At 37.1% G+C, this 22,134-nt stretch overlaps 1 non-coding gene across 1 annotated transcript; it reads right to left on the bottom strand.

Annotated features, from left to right (window-relative positions):
- Positions 1-18,833: 18,833 nt before the first annotated feature.
- LOC112781398 (small nucleolar RNA R71) lies at positions 18,834-18,937 on the bottom strand. Its single transcript, XR_003192176.1, has one exon. It is a non-coding gene; the product is annotated as a small nucleolar RNA R71 (small nucleolar RNA).
- Positions 18,938-22,134: the final 3,197 nt, after the last annotated feature.

Genomic DNA, 22,134 nt, shown 5'->3' with positions numbered 1-22,134 from the left:
TATATTAATATTGATAATGAATAAATAAAAATTATTTAATATTTAATAATTTTATATTATTTATTTTTTATATATTTTAATATATTTATAAGATTTTTTTATTATTTTTATATGCTATATATTTATCTCCACTGTTTAAAATTTCTGGATCCGTTACTCATTCAATCACTATGTAATCCACAATGCCCAATCGATATTTACTCATACAGTATTGATTACATCATGACTATCTAATCGTTTTATTTCTTAAGGGGACAGATCGGAACTATATCATAATTTACATTGGGGCGAAACTAAATGGCGGTGCATAGTAGGAGACATGAATTTATAACAGGTGATCTGGATCCGTGCTTCATGGATGATTAAATGATGGTTGTTCACATCATGACATGCATGCCTTTATTTCATATCTCCTAATTAAAACATTATTATTATTATTATTATTTTTTTTTTAAAATATTATTTTTTGAATTATTTTTTTAAAAATTATTTAAAAAATAAAAATAATAGATATCTCATATAAAAAAAATTATTTGTTAATTATATTTAGATACAATAATATAAAAATATTTATTTATTTATTATGTAATAAATAATTTTTTAAAGTAAAAAAAATTTTAAAAAGATTTAAATAATAATTTTTAAAAAAATGTTTTTTTAGCATTTTTATTTTTTATTATAAATTTGCTAAATATATTAATTTTTTTAATAACTTAATAACACCAAATAAACTCTAAAAATAAGAATAAAATATTAAAATGTGTTAATTAATTTTTTTTCCAATGCTTTTATTCCCAAAATATAAAATAAAAGAAAAACAAATCCGAATCACATGACACGATATAGATTTGCAAGTAGTTCCACGCTAATCTAAATAGTAACTTCTCACCCACGTGTATGTTCTCTTCTCGATCTGTTTGATTATAATTTGCCCCACTTAAAGTATCTAGGACGAAGTTTCATTGATGTCTTGTTCAATCAATGGATATCATTTTTGTTTTATTTTTTTTGTTTTTATATATATATTTTTTTTATTTTGGACATCGATGATGTCCTTTGTGGGTGAGGAATTTTGATGATGAGTTATGGGGCCAGCATTATTGACTATCGTATTTCTACCTATTGGGCCAGTGTTTTCTTTTGACATTTTGTCTGCTCTAATAATTATTGACCTAATTGTAATTTGTGTCAAGTTCACATTACTACCTTTATGTGATTTTTAATTACTTATTATTACAGTAATAATTTATTACTAATAAACATTTCTAAATAGATATGCTAAACATTAAGCCGAATGGAAGACATATATCTTTCTACGTGTACGTTGGTAGTATTATAAAGCTACTAATTAGCAAATTAATTAATAATGTTACTGTTTTATTCTTTTTTTAGTTGACTTCAAGAGATGTTGTCGAAACAAATTTGTAACAAAATTTTAAGTATTGAATAACTAATTCTTCTAAAAAAAGGTAAACTCGACTCAGAAATTATTTAATTAGTGTCAAAATAATTTGTATAAAAATTGCTAATGATAAACTTAAAATAAACATCAAAAGAAAAAATATAAAAGATGATAAAAATGTAGAGTAATAATTGAAACAAAATAATAACACAAACTGTAAAATGAAATAAGCAAAAAAAAAAAAAAGCAAAAATTTGATTTGTAACACTCACATGCACTTGCACTCTATGTTTTTCGTTGTATTGCAGAGATTCAGAATTTGATGAGTTTAAGTGATGATCTAATGTTCTTGAACGAAATTCTAAACTTCTTTTGAATCTCTATTATTTATAGACTATGAAATTGACTGATCTTGGAGCATGTAGTCCACGATCACATTTTCTCCTTTTTCTCTGCCACGGCCTTGCTTTGACCACGAAAAACCTTTATCCCCAAGTTTTGACACCCATTTGTTCCTCAAATTCCCTCGCATGTTACCTTCTTTAACTTGAAGGTTGAATTAAGCTTTTGATATTTCGAAGGAGGTCACCAATTACCCTTTGATTTCGACATTTTTGTACCTTCCATCGATTCCTACTTGCCCAATTTCGTTTCTGTAGTCGAAATGCTGCTTCAATAGTCGAAAAAGTCTATTTTTTATACTAACAAATTGCCCCTTAAAACGTGTGACTTTGTTCAAACGATACAAGTTTTAATATTCCTCGTACTAGGCACATGTAATCTTTTCAAATTCTTTAAAATTTTAAAAAACTGTTACGCTTCTTTTAAAATCGCGCACTTTTGTAAAAATGCATAACGCCTTAGGCCTGAATTACCGTATGAAACAAAACATTACTCCTCGAATTAAATCATTTCAAATTCCAAAACTTTGCTTCTTGAAGAAACCCTAATCCTTTCTCTCCCTAGGCAATGTGTTTTCCATAGTTTTCCAACTCTTTCATTAATCTTTTTCGTCAACCATCATCGCCATATTTTCTTTAACATCCATGGCTACCACGTCTCATTCTCGCGGAAAAGAAGGCAAAGCCTTGCCTTTTCCTCCACTAGTGGCTGAAACAATAATGCAGTTTCATGATGACGATGGAGTTTTGAGAGTCCCAAATCCAAATGCCGAAACTTCTACTCTCTGGCATCACCATGTATTTTTGTCATTCTCGGTTAATGGGGAGTTGTATTCCTTTTTGGGTCTTTTGGCTACCCAAGAATAGATTGATTCTATTTCTTCCTTCTTTCCATCACCACTAGAACATCTACCATTGATTTTTTGTAAAAACATTAAGGCTTCATATTTTGGTGGTCGAGTGTTCATAACTGCTCCCCCTAAAGAGTTCTCTTTTTTCAACCTGGATGTCTGATGCGTGGCAGAAGTTAGACCAATTAAGAGATTTTTAAATAAGAGAATAGCGTTGCACATATAGCTCTTAACCAGCTAAGATCCGCCTCACCAATTTAAAAAGGGTTGTCACAAAAATTAGAAATAAAAATATTAGGAGTATGAATCTCAGGTCGTCTCCCAACGAGTTGCAGGAAAGAGTGCTAATTTATTAATCAGGAGTTTTCCAGAAAAGTTGAGTTGGGTAAAAATATTTATAAATTAAAGCAATAAAAACTAAGAATTATTATTAATATTAAAAAGCCTTGACTGGGGGAATGATTAATTGGAAGTTCTGTCCTTGTTGGAATCTTCTCAGGTGTAGTGTAAATAGGTTGTTATTTTCGCTTAGTTAACCCTTACTAAATAAAGGAAAGTCAAGTGATTGAGCTAATTCTTACCCGCAAATCCTAGTCCTCTCCCTTGGGAAGGTCTAGTGTTAGTAGGTACAGAATTAGCCAACAACGTCCAATTTAACTAAGTACTTGAGCATTCCAACTCAAGTGTTTCCTCTTAATCAACCCCCATGTCAAGTGGGATTTCTACTCCATTGACATGAATATAACGCTCATAAAAATATAAGTAGACATAATAAATTAATTAAAATAAAATAGAGAATTAAAATTAATTAAAAATAAAAGTAACTCTATATATTAATAAATTCAAAATGCAACATAATTATCTGAATAGGGTTAATGAGCAACTGAAAAGAGTAAAGGAATAAGGAAACAAACTAAAGTAGTGTCTTCAATGGAGGTAATGACTCTTCAACATCCAAAATCCAAGCAAAAGCATAAACTATGAATGTAAAGCTAATTTAGATTCAGATCTAAAACTGAAAGTAATCCTAACATCAATGTATCTGAATGTGTGTGGATGCGTGATGAGTTTCTGCATGTTTCCTAGCTTTATTCTGTGTTTCTGGACCAAAAATTAGGTTAAAACGCGGCCCGAAATTGCTCCCAGCGTATTCTGTTATTTCTGCAAATCGCGCAGGTCACGCGTATGCGTCGTCCACGCGTTCACGTCATTCAGCGATTTTCCTTGTCACACGTTCGCGTCGTCCACGCGTTCGCGTCATTCGTACAGACTCCAATCCACACGTACGCGTTAGGCACGCGTTCGTGTCGCTGCGATTTTCTCCATTCCGTGCGTTCGCATGAGGCACGCGCTCGCGTCGCTGTTCACTGGTCATCTCCTTAGTTTCTTGTGTTCCTTTCATTTTTGCAAGCTTCCTCTCCATTTTCCAAGCCATTCCTGCCCTATGAAGCCTGAAACACTTAGCACACAGATCACGGCATTGAATGGTATAAAGGAGAATTAAAATATACTAATTAAAGATCTTTAGGAAGCAAGTTTTCAATCATAAAATAATATTAGGAAGGAATTGTAATCTCATGCTAATTATATGAATAAGTGGGTAAAGACTTGATAAAACCACTCAATTAAACACAATATAAATCATAAATGGTTTATCAATGTCTCGACTAGCACTTGTATACAAGCCAATTTGGGAATCTTTAAACATTATTCATGCATTATAATTAGCTACTTTTGATCTTTCTTACATTGCTTCTTTGTTAGGGGCCAGTATGTACTTCTAGTGCCCAGCCACTAATAGCTTTCATTTCCCTTATGAAATGATGGACCCGACCCTAATGGACATTTTGGCCCTGACCGGTTTACCAGTCGATGGTGAATTTGTGTCATGGTCAACTGACCGTCCTAAAGATGATTTTGATATCAATTTTGACGTAAATTTCATAGCGAGCTTTATTGAAAACAACATGGGTTCTGACAAAGACCCTGTTACTGATAGCGAACATGTGGCCTTTCTCCTACTTTGGCTTAATTCTTTCATCTTCTGCTCTAAGTCGGTTCAAATTCAAAAGAACAATTATTTGTCTCTGACCATTATGCTCCATCACAAAAAATTCATTGATCTTCCGGCCTTAATCCTGAGTCAACTTTTTGAAACTCTTTCTTTGATTGTTGATGAAATCCGTCGAAGGGATCCTTCAATCAACCCTTTTGATCCCCTTTGGGTCGTAAACTTGTGGCTCAAAGATATTCTGGAGCCTCGACTCATAACCTCTGGATCGAAAATTCCCGACACTCCTATTGATGGCATTTTTCTTTTCCAACCTTCCTGGACGAAACAAAAACCATGTCCCCCATTGGTGCCCTTCGACACTTTGTCAGAACCTTATTCAATATTAAGGAGGACAATAATATCTTATATTTTCCAAACTCATTCTTATTTCAACCCAAATCTGTTTCATGTTTAAATTCTTTTACCAGTTCTCAACCAAAAAATAAAAAATCAGTCGATGATATGTGGACTAGGTTCTTAACTCCTCAAACCCTTCCTATTAGCTTACTGCATGAATCGACATGGGCTCTCAAAAGGCAACTAGTTATTTATTTGCTACAGTATGTGGCTCGACAATTTGGTTTAGCTCAACCCTTGCCTTTTTCCTTTGTCTCTCGACCCTGAAACTCAAAAGGTTCACTAAGAGGTGTCAGAGATACAAGAATTTGACCAAATGTTAGAAATGAATCACCAGAGGATGCCGACTCAATAACACCATCTTGATATCAAACATTGTTTCTTATCGAATCCTGATTTTTAAACATGGTGGTCAAACTACTTTTTTGATCATTGCACTTCTGCCGATCAAACACTCTCAAACCTGGTATTTTTCCACGCATAGGTGGCATAAAAAAGAACTAGAGGTAAGCAAAAGAAATCTTCTATTAAATTTTCAATATTTCTTTCAGTATCTCACTTACCTTGTTCTCTCAATGTCCTTAGTTACTCGACACACCCCTATCACTCAAATTACTGCTAGCCTACTCAACCTACTTCGACTGTTATTTCACTACCCCTGTTCTGACTCAACATCCAGTAGTTCATGCTTCAATTTTTCTTCATTGTACCCTTCTTATTTAGTCTTTCTATTAAGTTTCTTCTGACTGCTCCCTTAATCTTATGTTTTTATTCCTTGGATTCTTGACACAGAAATTCGTCGCCAAAGACACTACTTTCATACCATCGACACAGAAATTCGTCGATTATATTCCTTCTCAAGAAACTGGAGATTTTCATTCTGAGGATATTGACTTCGGCCTGAAAAATATCTTTTCCAAAGCTCGACGGGTCTATTCCTTTGAAGGAATTGTGGCAATGTCTCTTGACCCAGGGACGAAAACAACTAACAAATTGCCTCAGGCAGCATTAACCAAAAAAGAATATATTCTAGAAAAATGTACTCCACTTGTAGCCATGAATGATCCTCAAGTCATTGATAACATCAATATTATTCTTGACTGCTTGAAATCCAATAGTACTTATTTCTTTAGCGCGCTAAATTCGACAGTATTTAGTGCGCTAAAAATTATTTCTTTCCCTCAAAATATTACCGTCGGCGTTACCGTCAGAATTTGTGTTTCGACGGTAATATTTTAGAGTTACAAATTTATTACCTAATTCGACGGTAAATCTGACAAAAATCTCGCCATTATTATTTTTACGGTAAATCTGACTATAACTTCGAAAGTACTGAGCGTTTTTCTTGTTGTGTGCAGAGAAATCTAAGAAAAAGGAAGGTGAGGGAGATGCACCTCCTCAGGACCAGGTAGTTGAGCAGATTATAGCTGTAGCTAATGATGAGTAGCCTGCCAAGACCCATTTGAGTGCCCAACCTGTGGAGATTGATCTCTCTCAGCCAACTGGATCTGATCCTGAAGACATTCAATAGGTACAATGTTTAATTTATATATAAAGATATGCTATTTGAGTTTTCAGATGTATAATATATTTTTTTTACTCATAGGTTGTCGTTCCCACATGGTCTTTAAAGTTGGCACCAAGAAGAAGGTCTCTTCCCCAACAGCAACTATCCCAGTCAATCCAATATAAAATGCTAGTTCAGGAACAACAAGAGTGGTAAACTTCTTCAAGTTTGTCCCAACTCCAGAATTTAAGGCTCTAAGAAAAAAGAACTAAAGACTTTGAATAATATAGATAGGGCTTTATTTTTTGTGAAAAATTTAGGAACTGTTTGATTAAAGATGTGTAGTCCTAATTTGTTATTTTGGTATAATCCTATGAATATGTGAAAACATCATAGCACTAATGGTTATATATTATTTTCATTCTTTACGCTTATTTCTTGATTCAAGCAATATTCATGGATCTGAAAAAATTATAGAACAAACATTTTACACATATATTTCATTGCACAGAACATTCTAACAACTTCAAATTTTTTTCATTGCACAGAACATTATAACAACTTTAGATTTTTTATTATATACATAAACTAACCACAAAGTACGTTGAAAATTTAACCACAATGTACATCATGAGCGGATATTTTATACGCTTTTTCGCATCATTTTCATATAGTTTTCATTATGTTTTGTTTAAGTTTTATTCTATTTTTATAGGTTTTAGTGCAAAATTCATATTTCTAGATTCTACTTTGAGTTTGTGTGTTTTATGATGATTTCAGATAATTTCTGACTGAAATTAAGGAATTTTTGCGAAGTCTGATTCAGAGACAGAGAAAGGACTGCAGATGCTGTCGGATTCTGACCTCCATGCACTCGAAAGAGCTTTTCTGGAGCTACAGAAGTCCAAATGGCGTGCTCTCAATGGCTTTGGAAAGCTAACATCTAGGGATTTCCAGCAATATATAATAGTCCAAACTTTGCTTTGAAAATGAAGGTCCAAAACTGGCGTTCAATGCCAGCCACCAGCCCCATTCCTGGCATCCAGCGCCCAAAAGGGGGTCCCAAGCCAGCGTTCAGCACCCCTAAAGGGTACTAACTCGTGGAGACACTCTTAGCTCAGCCCAAACACTCACCAAGTAGGCCCCAGAAGTGGATTTTCCCACTACAAGACTAGTTTATCTTATTTCTGTAATTCTTAGTTATTAGATTAGTATATATAGGAGAAGATCAAGCATCAGCCATCATCTTCCCCCACTTTAGATTTGAATAGTATTCTTTGTACAGTATGAGCAACTAACCTCCTAAGGTTAAGGTTAGGAGCTCCGTTGAGTTTCATGGATTAATAATATTACTGTTCTATTTCAATATGTATGATTCTATTCTCTTATGCATTCTCATTCTTCATCTTATGAATTGAGGGTGACTCATGCAATCACCCTCGTTCTACATGGGTTCTGTGCGAGTCCTAACCCGGATAGTGTTGAACTAAAGATAGAGATTGCATCGCGGATTCCAATAGAGCATCTGAGCAACTTTGGATACATGACATGAAATTCTGTTGACTATAGGTGCGTGAGGTCTCTGTGGCGTTAAGGCTAGAGTCAGAGAAGCAGCACTTTCTGATCTGGAAGATCTGTCTTGTCTGTGGCACCTTGAGTAGGATCGTGAAGGGGAATGGATTGCTTAGAGCTTCATCTTCTGCTACGGTGAGAAACCTAGAGGTGGCTTGATGAGAGGACATGAGTCACTTAAACATGGTGGATTACTGCAGTAGAGGAGGTTAACTTGATGAGAGGATATGAGTTAATCACTTACGGCTGCCATTGAATGAATCAGAAAGTTATTGAAGTAGACAGTGAGAAAATTTAATCCGGAAAGACAAAGCATCTCCGAAGCCTTAACCATTCTCATACCATTGATTTCACACTTATCTAGTAACGTTTTATTTATTTATCTGTTTTATGCATTTTCTCGTGACAACTATATTTTCTATCCGCCTAACTAAGATCTGCAAGGTATCCACTACTTGCTCAAACCAACAATCCTCGTGGGATCGACCTGATGTGCGGAAAACGATCCGACACAAAACTCACCGGCAAGTGCACCGGGTCGCATCAAGTAATAATAACTCACGGGAGTGAGGTCGATCCCACAGGGATTGAAGGATTGAGCAATTTTAGTTTAGTGGTTGATTTAGTCAAGCGAATCAAGATTTGGTTGAGAGATTTGTGATTTGCAGAATTTAAATTACATGGAAAGTAAAGGGAATGGGTAATTTGCATGAAATTAAAGAGAACTGAAATTTAAAGTGCTGAATCTTAAAGAGCAAGAAATTAAATAGCAGAAACTTAGAACGCAAGAAATGTAAATTGCAGAATCTTAGAGTGCAAGAAATGTAAATGGCTTGAATTGTAAAGGGAATTGGGAATTGGATTTGCAGAAATTAAACAAGGAAAAGTAAAATTCAACACACAGAAGAGTAGAAGATGCCTTGGGTTGAATCGGATCTAAAACAGAGATATAAAAGAGCTTGAAAAGCAGTAAACAGAGAAATTGAGAATGGGAATCCAGATCTCAGGACTCAAGAGACTAGATAACCAAGTCTAGATCTCAATGCCTTCCTAGATCCAACAAGAGCAATTGCAAAGGAAATGTAAATTGCAAAGAAAGTAGAAGAAGAAGCAATTAACAGAAACTGAAATTCAATGATGCGGAAAATTAAACAAGATCCCAAGGTGAGATTGAAACAGAATTTCTTCAATTCTCCACCCAAGATCCGAAGCAAGAAAAGTAAAGAGTATTCAAGCAAGAACAAGGAAGAAGAGAGATCAATTCTCCTCCCCAAATTCTCTTGAATTAAAATAACAATGCCAAAATGTAAAAGTGAGCTCTCTACAAACTACCAAAATCAAAACCGAAAAGAAAGCCTCCCTAAAACTTAAATCTTAAACTATTTATACACTTTCTTCAAATGGTCTTCAAGCCTTGAATTGGGCCTTTGCTCTTGATGGAATTGGGTTGATATAGGCCTTGGTTGATTGCTCTTGGAGTTGGAGAGAGAACCGAAGTGAACCGGGTTGGGAATTATAAAAGCTTGAGTAAAAGTTTGAGTAAAAGTTTGAGGCAAACTTTTACTCAAACTTTTTACATCAGCAACCCCATTCTTGCTGCTACCAACGTTTGAGCTAAAGTTTGGGGTCAAACTTTTGCTCAAACGTTGGCCCCCTTATGCACACTCATGGCGCCAATGTTTGCCAGAAAGTTTGAGGCAAACGTTGGCGCAAACTTTTTGTCTCCAGGGTGTGTTGCTGATGGCGCCAACGTTTGCCAAAAAGTTTGAGGCAAACGTTGGCGCAAACTTTTTCTCTCCAGGGTGTTGATTTGTGATGCCAACGTTTGCCAAAAAGTTTGAGGCAAACGTTGGCTCAAGCTTTTCTCCCAAAAGTTTGAGCTAAAGTTTGAGGCAAACTTTTGCTCAAGCTTTTTGTTCCCTGGTGTGTTTTCACTTATCCGAAAGTTTGAGCTAAAGTTTGAGGCAAACTTTTGCTCAAACTTTTTGTTCTCTCTTGCTCCTAGCCATTCCTTCTTGCTTCAACCTTTCTCCAAGCTTTCTTCACCTATCATCAATCAACCAAACACATCAAAGCTATGCTCAAAATAATGAGTTTATCATTCTTTCATAATATGTGGCAATTATAGCATAAATCCTCATGAAATTGCATTAATTCATCTATGGTTGATTAAATCAAAGCAAACATGGAAATCTACTCAATTGGCTTGCTTGTGGCTCAAGAAAGTGCATAATTCAATTGAAAACAAAAGAAAAAGGCTAGTGAAACTAGGCTAAGATGACTTGTCATCACAACACCAAACTTAAAGCTTGCTTGTCCCCAAGCAAGAAATGAATTATTGAGAAGAAAGAATAAAATGGAAGATGATGTTCATGCTAGCAGAGTATTATTGGTAGTTCATGGGGTTTTATGTGGATATGTAAACACTCACTTCTTATTGACTCTTAGGCCTAGAAAGTCTTCTTCAAGCATCAAGCAACACACTGCTATGACCTCTCATTATTCCTTTACCCTTGGCTATTATTTTGTTCATAAGCTTTATTTGAGTGTCATGTGTAACAAGTTCATTGATTTCTTTATACTTGACACATTATTCACTATAGACACTTGGCTCACATTCCTTCTTAAAACATTGATGCCCAGCACCTCTTTGGGTTACTAAATGCCTTGTAGTTAGGTTGCTCTTGATAATGGACTTTCAGCTGATGATCCCGGGTTAGTTAACCCAAGTCACCAAGTGTTGATGCACTCCAAAGAGCTTAATAATCCAAGCAGATCCTAGTACAAAGACACCACAGGCATATATTCTAAGGTTCAAGCTATTGGTGTCTAGCTTTGTTTCTTTTTGTTTTTCTTTTGTTTTGTTGCCTTTTTTTGGCTTTTTCTTTTCTCTCTTTTTTTTTTGTTTTTCTTTTTAACCAAGAATTTTTATTTGATTGAGATTCATAGACAGTAGGCCACTTTCTACTTAAGAGGAGACATCCTAGTTCTCTTATTCATTAAAAGCGAGCTATTATGCAATCACACATTCATACCACCACTTACTTTTATTGTACTTCTATCTAACAGAGAACTATCTCACTTCACATTCAAACATTTCTTTTATTGAATTAAAGATATAGGGGACAAAGCATGCTTTTTGTTCAGTGAAAGTAAACACACAAGCACACATATAGGCTAGCTTACTTATTTTAAGAGTGATTCTACTTGTACTAGATGAACACTTTAGCAAGACACAAGTTAAAGCATTTTTCAACAGTAAGAGTTAGGTGTAGATACAACCTACTGGTTTGCAGTTCTTTTGTCCTTCCTTCTGTTGTGCCCTTTTGAGTTATGATGCATAGTGTCTTCAAATGGTAGTGAGTTCCCTGCACAATTCTCAAAAGTTGCTTGCTTCTCAAGCCCTTAGGTGACTGGTTAGTATGCATGAATTGAGTGTGGCTTTTGGGTTTGATTTGGTGTGGGAACACCAAACTTAATTCCTTGCCACTTCCTCTGATGCAACAGGTTGACTATATGTAAAATCTTGTTTCCTTACTAAAGGTTATGGAATTAAAACTAGAAATCAGTTAAGTAAGTGAATAACCTGTTTGATTGCTTAGAGCTAGTATTGTGCAGGAGGTGAGAATGTGCTTTTAAATGAGGTTTTGGTGGAACACCAAACTTAGAATCCTTCATTCTCCCTTAAATTATTTTGGTGTGCAACACCAAACTTATCTCCTTGCAATGCATACCAATTATTCAACATTTTTATTGAAAAGGCTATGAAAAGAAAACTACCTCAGGTTGGGTTGCCTCCCAACAAGCGCTTCTTTATTGTCATTAGCTTGACATTGGAGCTTTCTTTTATGGTGGTTGAGGATTGTAGTGCCTCAACTTGTCTCCCCTGACTGTGATCCTCTTCTTTGTTCTCTGGTGTTCAATTTCAGCATGTTCCAACGAGAGTATATTGCTGACAGTGTAATAGTCATCAGTCTGTTGGCTTGCTCCCAGTTGTTGATATATCAATTGTACTTTGTCACCTTTGGAAAGCCCCTCTATTGGAATCTTCCTGTTCTTCCAACCCCTTTTTGTTTTGTTTCTGCGTTTCATCCCTTTTTTTGTTGATCTTTCTTTTCTGGCTGTAGGCTTACCTTGGGGATCTCTCTCTTCAGTGGCTAATATTCCAATATCCTCTTGGACTTTTTCATCCTTCTGCACAATCTTCTGCCTTGGGATGTTGTTGTGAATCACCTTGTCAATTTCCATATAGTCCCTCCTCTCATTACTAAACTGGGCTTCTGGTAATACCTTCAGAGTGACACTCTTATCATGCATCCTGAGAGTTAGTTCTCCTTGCTCTATGTCTATGATAGCTCTAGCAGTGGCCAAGAATGGCCTTCCCAATATAATAGAGTCACCATCATCCCCATCTGAATCTAGAACCACAAAATCTGCAGGGTATATGAAATTGTCCACCTTGACTAGAAGGTTTTCAATCATACCCCTGGGGTATACCGTTGACTTATTTACTAGCTCTAGAGATATCTGTACCGGTTTAACTTCCTCTATACGCAGCTTTTTCACCAAGGAGGATGGTATTAAGTTAATACTTGCTCCTAGATCGCACATTACTTTAGTGATGGTTAATTCCCCAATGGTGCAAGGCAGCAAGAAGCTCCCTGGGTCCTCAAGCTTCGGAGGAAGCCCTTTTTGAATCAAGGCCCTGCATTCCTCAGTAAGCAGTATGGTTTCTTTCTCATCCCAACTTCTTTTCTTATTGATAAGCTCCTTCAAAAACTTGGCATACAGAGGCATTTGCTCCAGTGCCTCAGCCAAGGGAATATTTATCTCCAACTTCTTGAAAGTCTCAAGGAACTTGTGAAATTGTTGGTCCTTTGCCTCCTTGTTGAATCTCTGGGGATATGGCAGTGGAGGTACAAAGGTCTTCTCTGCTTGTTGCTTTTGATTCTTTGTTGGCTCTTCAATTGCTTCATTCCCCTTTTTTGGAATTTTTGATTGTTCCTCCTTTTCTTGAGTTTGCTTTGAAGCTTGCTTGCTTGCCATTGCATCATCATCATTGGCTTCTTTTGTGTGTGTTGACTGTTCCTCTTCTAGTGGTCTCTTGCTGCTCTTCAATGTTCTCCCACTCCTTACTTGTATTGCCTTGCATTCTTCCTTAGGATTTGGGATTGTGTCACTCGGCAGTGAGCTTGAAGGTCTCTCAACAGAAATCTGTTTGGAGATCTGCCCAATTTGCCTCTCTAGACTCTTCATGGAGGCTTCATGGTTCTTGGTTGTCATTTCCTGGTGTTTCAACATTTTGTCTATCAAGGTCTCCAAGTTAGTGAGTCTTTGAGATTCAGGTGATGCTTGTGGTGGGTTGTGAGATGTGGGTGGTGGATGGTAGGCATTTTGGTTGGTGGGTTGGTTATTAGATTGGTAATGGTTGGGGTTGGGGTAGTTGTTTTGAGGTTTTCTGTAGGGGTTCTGATTAGTTTGCTGCTGGTTGTGGTTTTGGTTATTTCTTGAAATGTTTTGGTTTGAGTTCCTCTGCCATGGTTGTTGGTTTTGGGTGTGATTATCTCCCCATCTGAGGTTTGGGTGGTTCTTCCAGGATGGATTGTATGTATCACCATACACTTCATTTGGTCCTTGGTTGTGCATATACTGTACTTGCTCTTGTTGTTGTTCTTCTTGAGTTTCTTCATTTTGCCCCCATGTGGATGATGGTTGGCTTGTGTTAACTGCTGCAACTTGGAGGCTATCAATCCTCTTGGCCATTTGCTCAAATTGTTGTTGAATTTGCTGCTGCATCATCTTGTTTTAAGCCAAGATTGAGTCCACCCCTTCTAGCTCCATTACTCCTCTCCTTTGTGATGGTTGGCGATTTCTTTGATGAGCAAAGAAATATTGATTGTTGGCCACCATGTCAATAAGATTTTGAGCTTCTTCTGCTGTTTTCATCAGTTGCAATGATCCTCCAGCTGAGTGGTCAAGTGATTCTTGAGCCTTTAGAGTGAGTCCTTCATAGAAGTTCTGTAGCTTGTCCCACTCAGTGAACATTTCTGGTGGACATTTCCTCAGCAGAGCCTTGTATCTCTCCCATGCTTCATACAGATTTTCAGCATCCAATTGCGTGAATGTTTGCACCTCAGTCTTCAGCCTGATGACTCTTTGAGGTGGATAGAATTTGGCCAGAAATTTAGTTACCAAATCATCCCAGATAGTGATGCTTCCTTGAGGAAAAGTTTCAAGCCATTGTGCGGCCTTGTCCCTTAATGAGAACGGGAACAGCAGAAGTTTGTAAGTTTCAGGATTCACGCCATTGGACTTGACAGTGTCACAAATCCTTAAGAAGGTAGATAGATGTTGATTTGGATCCTCCAATGGTCCTCCCCCAAACGAGCAGTTGTTTTGGACCAATGTAATGAGTTGTGGCTTCAATTCAAAGTTATTTGCATTGACATTAGGGGTGAGAATGCTGCTTCCACAATGTCTAGCATTTGCAAAGGTATAGGAGGCCAATACTCTCCTCTGCTGTGGGTTATTGTTAACCCCTCCTCCTGGATTAGATGGATCTCCTTCCATCTCGTGATATTCTTCCTCAGATTCTTCCTCTCCAACAATATTTTTTCCTCTTTCAGCTCTTCTCAACCTTCTAAGAGTTCTCTGGTCAGTTTCAGATAAAACAGGAATGGATCTTCCTGTACCTGACATACAAACAAAACACAAGAAACACCACCAGTAACTCTTCAGTCTATTGCAAGAACGAAGTTTAGTTTAAGCAAAATTTTAAACAGTTAGCGTGTTAGTCAAAGATTAGAGAAACAGAAAATAAAAATGCTAGATCTAGATCACCACCTCACTTAATCATTGTCAATCTAATCAATCCCCGGCAACGGCGCCAAAAACTTGATGTGCGGAAAACGATCCGACACAAAACTCACCGGCAAGTGCACCGGGTCGCATCAAGTAATAATAACTCACGGGAGTGAGGTCGATCCCACAGGGATTGAAGGATTGAGCAATTTTAGTTTAGTGGTTGATTTAGTCAAGCGAATCAAGATTTGGTTGAGAGATTTGTGATTTGCAGAATTTAAATTACATGGAAAGTAAAGGGAATGGGTAATTTGCATGAAATTAAAGAGAACTGAAATTTAAAGTGCTGAATCTTAAAGAGCAAGAAATTAAATAGCAGAAACTTAGAACGCAAGAAATGTAAATTGCAGAATCTTAGAGTGCAAGAAATGTAAATGGCTTGAATTGTAAAGGGAATTGGGAATTGGATTTGTAGAAATTAAACAAGGAAAAGTAAAATTCAACACACAGAAGAGTAGAAGATGCCTTGGGTTGAATCGGATCTAAAACAGAGATATAAAAGAGCTTGAAAAGCAGTAAACAGAGAAATTGAGAATGGGAATCCAGATCTCAGGACTCAAGAGACTAGATAACCAAGTCTAGATCTCAATGCCTTCCTAGATCCAACAAGAGCAATTGCAAAGGAAATGTAAATTGCAAAGAAAGTAGAAGAAGAAGCAATTAACAGAAACTGAAATTCAATGATGCGGAAAATTAAACAAGATCCCAAGGTGAGATTGAAACAGAATTTCTTCAATTCTCCACCCAAGATCCGAAGCAAGAAAAGTAAAGAGTATTCAAGCAAGAACGAGGAAGAAGAGAGATCAATTCTCCTCCCCAAATTCTCTTGAATTAAAACAACAATGCCAAAATGTAAAAGTGAGCTCTCTACAAACTACCAAAATCAAAACCGAAAAGAAAGCCTCCCTAAAACTTAAATCTTAAACTATTTATACACTTTCTTCAAATGGTCTTCAAGCCTTGAATTGGGCCTTTGCTCTTGATGGAATTGGGTTGATATAGGCCTTGGTTGATTGTTCTTGGAGTTGGAGAGAGAACCGAAGTGAACCGGGTTGGGAATTATAAAAGCTTGAGTAAAAGTTTGAGTAAAAGTTTGAGGCAAACTTTTACTCAAACTTTTTACATCAGCAACCCCATTCTTGCTGCTACCAACGTTTGAGCTAAAGTTTGGGGTCAAACTTTTGCTCAAACGTTGGCCCCCTTATGCACACTCATGGCGCCAACGTTTGCCAGAAAGTTTGAGGCAAACGTTGGCGCAAACTTTTTGTCTCCAGGGTGTGTTGCTGATGGCACCAACGTTTGCCAAAAAGTTTGAGGCAAACGTTGGCGCAAACTTTTTCTCTCCAGGGTGTTGATTTGTGATGCCAACGTTTGCCAAAAAGTTTGAGGCAAACGTTGGCTCAAGCTTTTCTCCCAAAAGTTTGAGCTAAAGTTTGAGGCAAACTTTTGCTCAAGCTTTTTGTTCCCTGGTGTGTTTTCACTTATCCGAAAGTTTGAGCTAAAGTTTGAGGCAAACTTTTGCTCAAACTTTTTGTTCTCTCTTGCTCCTAGCCATTCCTTCTTGCTTCAACCTTTCTCCAAGCTTTCTTCACCTATCATCAATCAACCAAACACATCAAAGCTATGCTCAAAATCATGAGTTTGTCATTCTTTCATAATATGTGGCAATTATAGCATAAATCCTCATGAAATTGCATTAATTCATCTATGGTTGATTAAATCAAAGCAAACATGGAAATCTACCCAATTGGCTTGCTTGTGGCTCAAGAAAGTGCATAATTCAATTGAAAACAAAAGAAAAAGGCTAGTGAAACTAGGCTAAGATGACTTGTCATCACGACCCTCACTCACCTGAGGTTTTACTTGGACGACCCGGTATACTTGCCGGTCTATCTGTGCGAAACGTGCGGAGTCAGTTTCGTGCACCAAGTTTTTGGCGCTATTGCTGGGGATTGTTCGGATTTGATAAACTACTGGATTATCTTGTTGTTTAGATTAGGTACTTTTTATTATTCTGTTTGAGTCTTTTATTTTCTTTTTCAAAAAAAAAATCGTAAAAAAATACCAAAAGTTTTTTAAAAAGCAGTGCTTTTCTTTATCAATCTTTGTATTCTGTTTGAGTCTTTTGTTCTTGTTCTTGTTAAAGTTTCAAAATTTCTTGCTTTCTTTTCAAAAAAATTTTCAAAATTTTTCTTTTGTTTGAGTCTTGTGTTAGTTTTTAAGTTTGGTGTCCCTTGGTCCCTTTGGTTTTCATTTCTTTTAACCTGTTCTTGGTTTTTCTTCTTGGTATTCAAGTTATTCTTGTTTCTTTTCTTTGTTTAATCTTAAAACTTTTAAGTTTGGTATATTTTAGTGTTTTTCTTTTAAAATTTTCGAAATTAGTATCTTTGATTTTCAAAATTCTCAAGTTTGGTGTCTTTTGGTTGTCTTTATTTTCTTAAAAGTTTTCGAATTGCTCTTAATGTTTCTTCTTAATATTCAAGTTGTTCTTGCTTCTTTTCTTGTTTTAATCTTAAAACTTTTAAATTTGGTGTCTTTTGGTGTTTCTCTTTAAAATTTTCGAAAAGTAAGTGTCTTTGATCTAAGAATTTCAAATTTGGTGTCTTTTGGTTGTTTTTCTCTTTCTTTATTAATTCAAAAAATAAAAAATATCTTTCCTATCTTTCTTCAAATTTTCGAAAATCTTGCTTTCTTTTTTTCTTTTGATTTAAAAAAAATTTGAAGTTTGGTGTTTTCTTGTTAGTGAAGTTAAATTTCAAATTTCAAATCTTATCTTTTCAAAACTTTTTCAAATCTTTTCATTATCTTTTCTTATCTTTCTTTAAATTTTAAAAATCTCATCTTATCTTAGTTTCATTTCAAATTTCAAAATCAAATCTTTTCAAATTTCAAAATCTTTTTCAAATCTTTTTAATTTAAAACTTATCTCTCTTAACTTCTTTTTTCTCCTTTTAATTTTAAAAACTTACCTAACTTGTCTTTCTTTTTAAATTAAAACCTTTTCAATTTCAAATCTTCTTCCTTCTTTTTCGAAAATCACTTCCTAATTTTCAAATCTTGTTAGTTAATTAGCTTTTAGTTTCCTTCTTACTTTTTCAAATTAACTAAATAAAATAAAAATAAAAATATTTTACTTTCTTAATTCTTAATTTTCGAATCCCAAATTTGAATTCTCTATCTTCTTCTATCCTCATTCTTCTTTTCTTCTTCATATCTCACAGAAAGTTCTCTATACTTTGACATAGAAACTCCTATTCTTCTTCTTCTTGTTTTCCTTTTCTTGTTTATGACCAGGAACAGAGGTAAAGGACCTCTCTTTGATCCTAATCTTGAACCTGAGAAGACCCTAAGGAGGCGCCTACAACAAGTTAGAGCACAACACTCTAGAGAGAACCTCACAGAAATTTTCGAACAAGAAACTGAAAATATGGCAGCCGAACCTAATAACAGAGAAGATGCAAGAAAGGTTCTTGGTGACTTCATTGCACCAACTTCTGACCTCTATGGAAGAAGTATCTCTATACCCGCCATTAGAGCAAATAGCTTTGAGCTGAAGCCTCAATTAGTTTCACTAATGCAACAGAATTGTAAATTTCATGGACTTCCACTGAAAGATCTATATCAATTCCTATCTGAATTCCTGCAAATATGTGATACTGTTAAGACCAATGGAGTGGACCCTGAGGTCTACAGGCTTATGCTTTTCCCTTTTGTTGTCAGAGACAGAGCTAGGATATGGTTGGATTCTCAACCTAAGGAAAGCCTATACTCTTGAAAAAAGTTAATCAATACTTTCTTGGCCAAGTTCCTTCCATCTCAAAAGATGAGTAAGCTCAGGGTGGAAGTTCAAACCTTCAGACAAAAAGATGGTGAATCCCTCTATGAAGCTTGAGAAAAATACAAGCAACTGATCAGAAGATGTCCTCCTGACATGCTCTCAGAATGGACTATCCTGGGTATCTTCTATGATGGTCTATCTGAGATGTCCAAGATGTTATTGGATCATTCTACTGGTGGATCACTCCACTTGAAGAAAACGCCTGCAGAGACTAGAAAACTCATTGACATGGTTGCGAACAACCAATTCATGTACACTTCTGAGAGGAACGTTGCAAACAATGGGGTAGCTCAGAAGAAAGGAGTCTTAGAGATTGACACTCTGAATGCCATATTGGCTCAGAACAAGATCTTGACCCAACAGGTCAATATGATCTCTCAGCAGTTGACTGGAACAAAAGCGACAGCTGGCAGCACGCAAGAAGCCTCTTATGATGGAGATGCTTATGATCTAGATCAACCCACCATGGAAGAGGTGAATTACATGGGAGAACCATATGGAAATACCTACAACCCTTCATGGAGAAATCATCATAAATTTTCATGGAAGGATCAACAGAAGCCTCAGCAAGGCTTCAACAATAATCAAGGTGGAAGAACCCAGAATAGGTTCAACAGTAGACCACCATTCCCATCTTCTTAACAACAGATAGAGACTTCTAGGCAAAGCCTCTATGACTTAGCCACCATAGTCTCTGAACTTTCTAAGATCACCCATAGTTTCATATCTGAAACTAGGTCCTCCATCAGAAATCTAGAGGTACAAGTTGGTCAGCTGAGTAAGAGAATCCCTGAGACCCCTCCTATGACTCTTCTAAGTAACACTGAAGTTAATCTAAGAAAAGAGTGCAAGGCCATCACTGTAGAGGAGGAGGCCAAATCTGAAGGGGATACATTGGCGTTGAACGTTAGTAACAGTCCTTACTGGGCGTTCAATGCCCAAAGAGGAGCCATCCTTGGCATTGAACGCCAGTAAGGGAGTCCCTACTGGGCGTTCAATGCCCAAAAAAGAGGAAGCTCTGGTGTTGAACGCCAGTAAGGAAGCACCTACTGGGCGTTCAACGCCCAAAGTAACACAAAAGCTGGCGTTGAACGCCAGCAATGGGGTCCCTGTTGCGCATTCAACGCCCACTAAAGAATTCCCTATTAAAGAGCTAAAGGAACCTAAGGCTCATATAGAGACCATAGAGGTTCCCTTGAATGCACTGTTGCAATTCATGAGCTCTGATGTATACTCTTCCTCTGATGAGGATGAGGAAACTAGGGAGGAGCAAGTTGCTCGATACCTAGGAGCTCTCATGAAGTTGAATGCCAAACTGTTTGGCACAGAGACACTAGAGGAAGAACCTCCAGTGCTCACCAAGGAACTCAATGCCTTAGTTCAGAAGAAACTACCTCAGAAGAAGCCAGATCCCGGACACTTTTTAATTCCTTGTACCATAGGTACCATGACCTTTAATAAGGCTCTGTGTGACCTAGGGTTAAGCATAAACCTCATGCCTCTCTCTATAATGGAGAAGTTGGGAATCTTTGAGGTACAAGCTACAAGAATCTCACTGGAGATGGAAGACAAGTCCATGAAAAAGGCTTATGAATTGGTAGAGGATGTTTTGGTGAAGGTTGAAGATCTATACATCCCTGCTGACTTCATAATTCTAGATACCGGAGAGGAAGATGATGAATCTATCATCCTTGGAAGACCTTTCCTAGCTACAGCCAAGGCTGTGATTGATGTAGATAGAGGAGAACTAGTCCTACAACTAGATAAGGACTACCTTGTGTTCAAGGTTCATAAACCTCATACTACCTCAATTGAAGGAAGCACCATTAACAAACATGAAGTGCTTCAACCACTCCTCTTAGTACAGAGCCTAACAGAGCCCCCAGACACCAACTCTAAGTTTAGTGTGGGGCAACCATCATCAAGCTCTGAGAGGAAGGGCAGTAAGAAAGTGCCCAAGGGCTGGAAGGATAAGAAAATCCCTACTGAAGGTCTCTCACTTGGCATGAGAGTTGTCTTCACTGACAATCCAGTCATTCCACACACAATAATTTGGATCCTGTCTCTAGAGCATGTGGAGCTCATCCATGGGAGCACAGGCAAGAAGTTCACTGTAAGGGGCAAAATTCTGAGCCTCTATCCATCTTCGTAAGGTGCTAATTGTCAAGATAATAACATTAAAGAAGCGCTTGTTGTGAGGCAACCCATCAATAATTAGAGTTTTCTTGTTTTTCATTAAGTTTATCTAAGTTATATCATTTTAAATTCATGTTTTTCTTTAAGTTGTGATCATGTGCAGTAGTTAAAATAGAAATAGAAACAGTCAGAATTGGAAACAGAACACCCTGTATTAAGTACCTTGCTGGCGTTGAACGCCAGTCAAGGAGGCCAGAGTGGGCGTTCAACACCCATGAGGTGCAGCATAGCTGGCGTTGAACGCCAGCTAGGGGGCAGAGATTGGGTGTTCAACGCCCCAAAGAAGGCAGAGACCTGGCGTTGAACGCCAGGCAGGAGGCCCCCAATGGGCGTCCAATGCCCTATGGGGAACATAGGGTTGGCGTTGAACACTAGCTAGGAGCAGGAGCTGGGCGTTCAATGCCCACAAGGGGGTAGGGAATTTGAATTTCTTAGCCTCTCAAGATCAGTAGGTCCCACAGAATCTTCACTTACCCTACTTTCTTCTCTCTCTTATTTTCACTCTTACCCATAAACCCTCAACCAATCACATTCATATCTCTTCCCAATAAACCCTCCACCAACCACACCCATTCCAAATTCAAACTTTCCCTCCCATTTCCCCTTCCCATAACCGAACGCTACCCCATCCCACCCCTATAAATAGCCCTTCCTACCACCTTTCCAACACACTTCATTTACTAAAGCCCTACTTGGCCGCATCCTCTTCTACTCCTTTCTCTACAAATTCTCTTCTACTTCTACTCTTTTCTTCCTTCTTTTGCTCAAGGACGAGCAAAGCTTTTAAGTTTGGTGTTGGAAAAGCGTTATTTTTTACTTTTCATTCACACTTATGGCACCCAAAGTCGGAGAATCCTCTAGAAAGAGGAAAGAAAAAGCTGTTGCTTCTACCTCCGAATCCTGAGAGATGGAGAGATTCATCACCAAATCTCATCAAGACCACTTCTATGAAGTAGTGGCAAAGAAGAGGGTAATTCCTGAAGTCCCCTTCAAGCTCAAGAAGAATGAGTACCCAGAGATCCGACATAAAATCCGGAGAAGAGGTTGGGAAGTTCTCACCAACCCTATCCCGGAAGTTGGAATCTTGATGGTGCAA

This window comes from Arachis hypogaea, chromosome 19, assembly GCF_003086295.3.
Source record: "Arachis hypogaea cultivar Tifrunner chromosome 19, arahy.Tifrunner.gnm2.J5K5, whole genome shotgun sequence".
Taxonomy (NCBI): Eukaryota; Viridiplantae; Streptophyta; class Magnoliopsida; order Fabales; family Fabaceae; genus Arachis; species Arachis hypogaea.
Note: the sequence above shows the minus strand (reverse complement) of the source record. Positions and strands in the feature narration are given on the sequence as shown.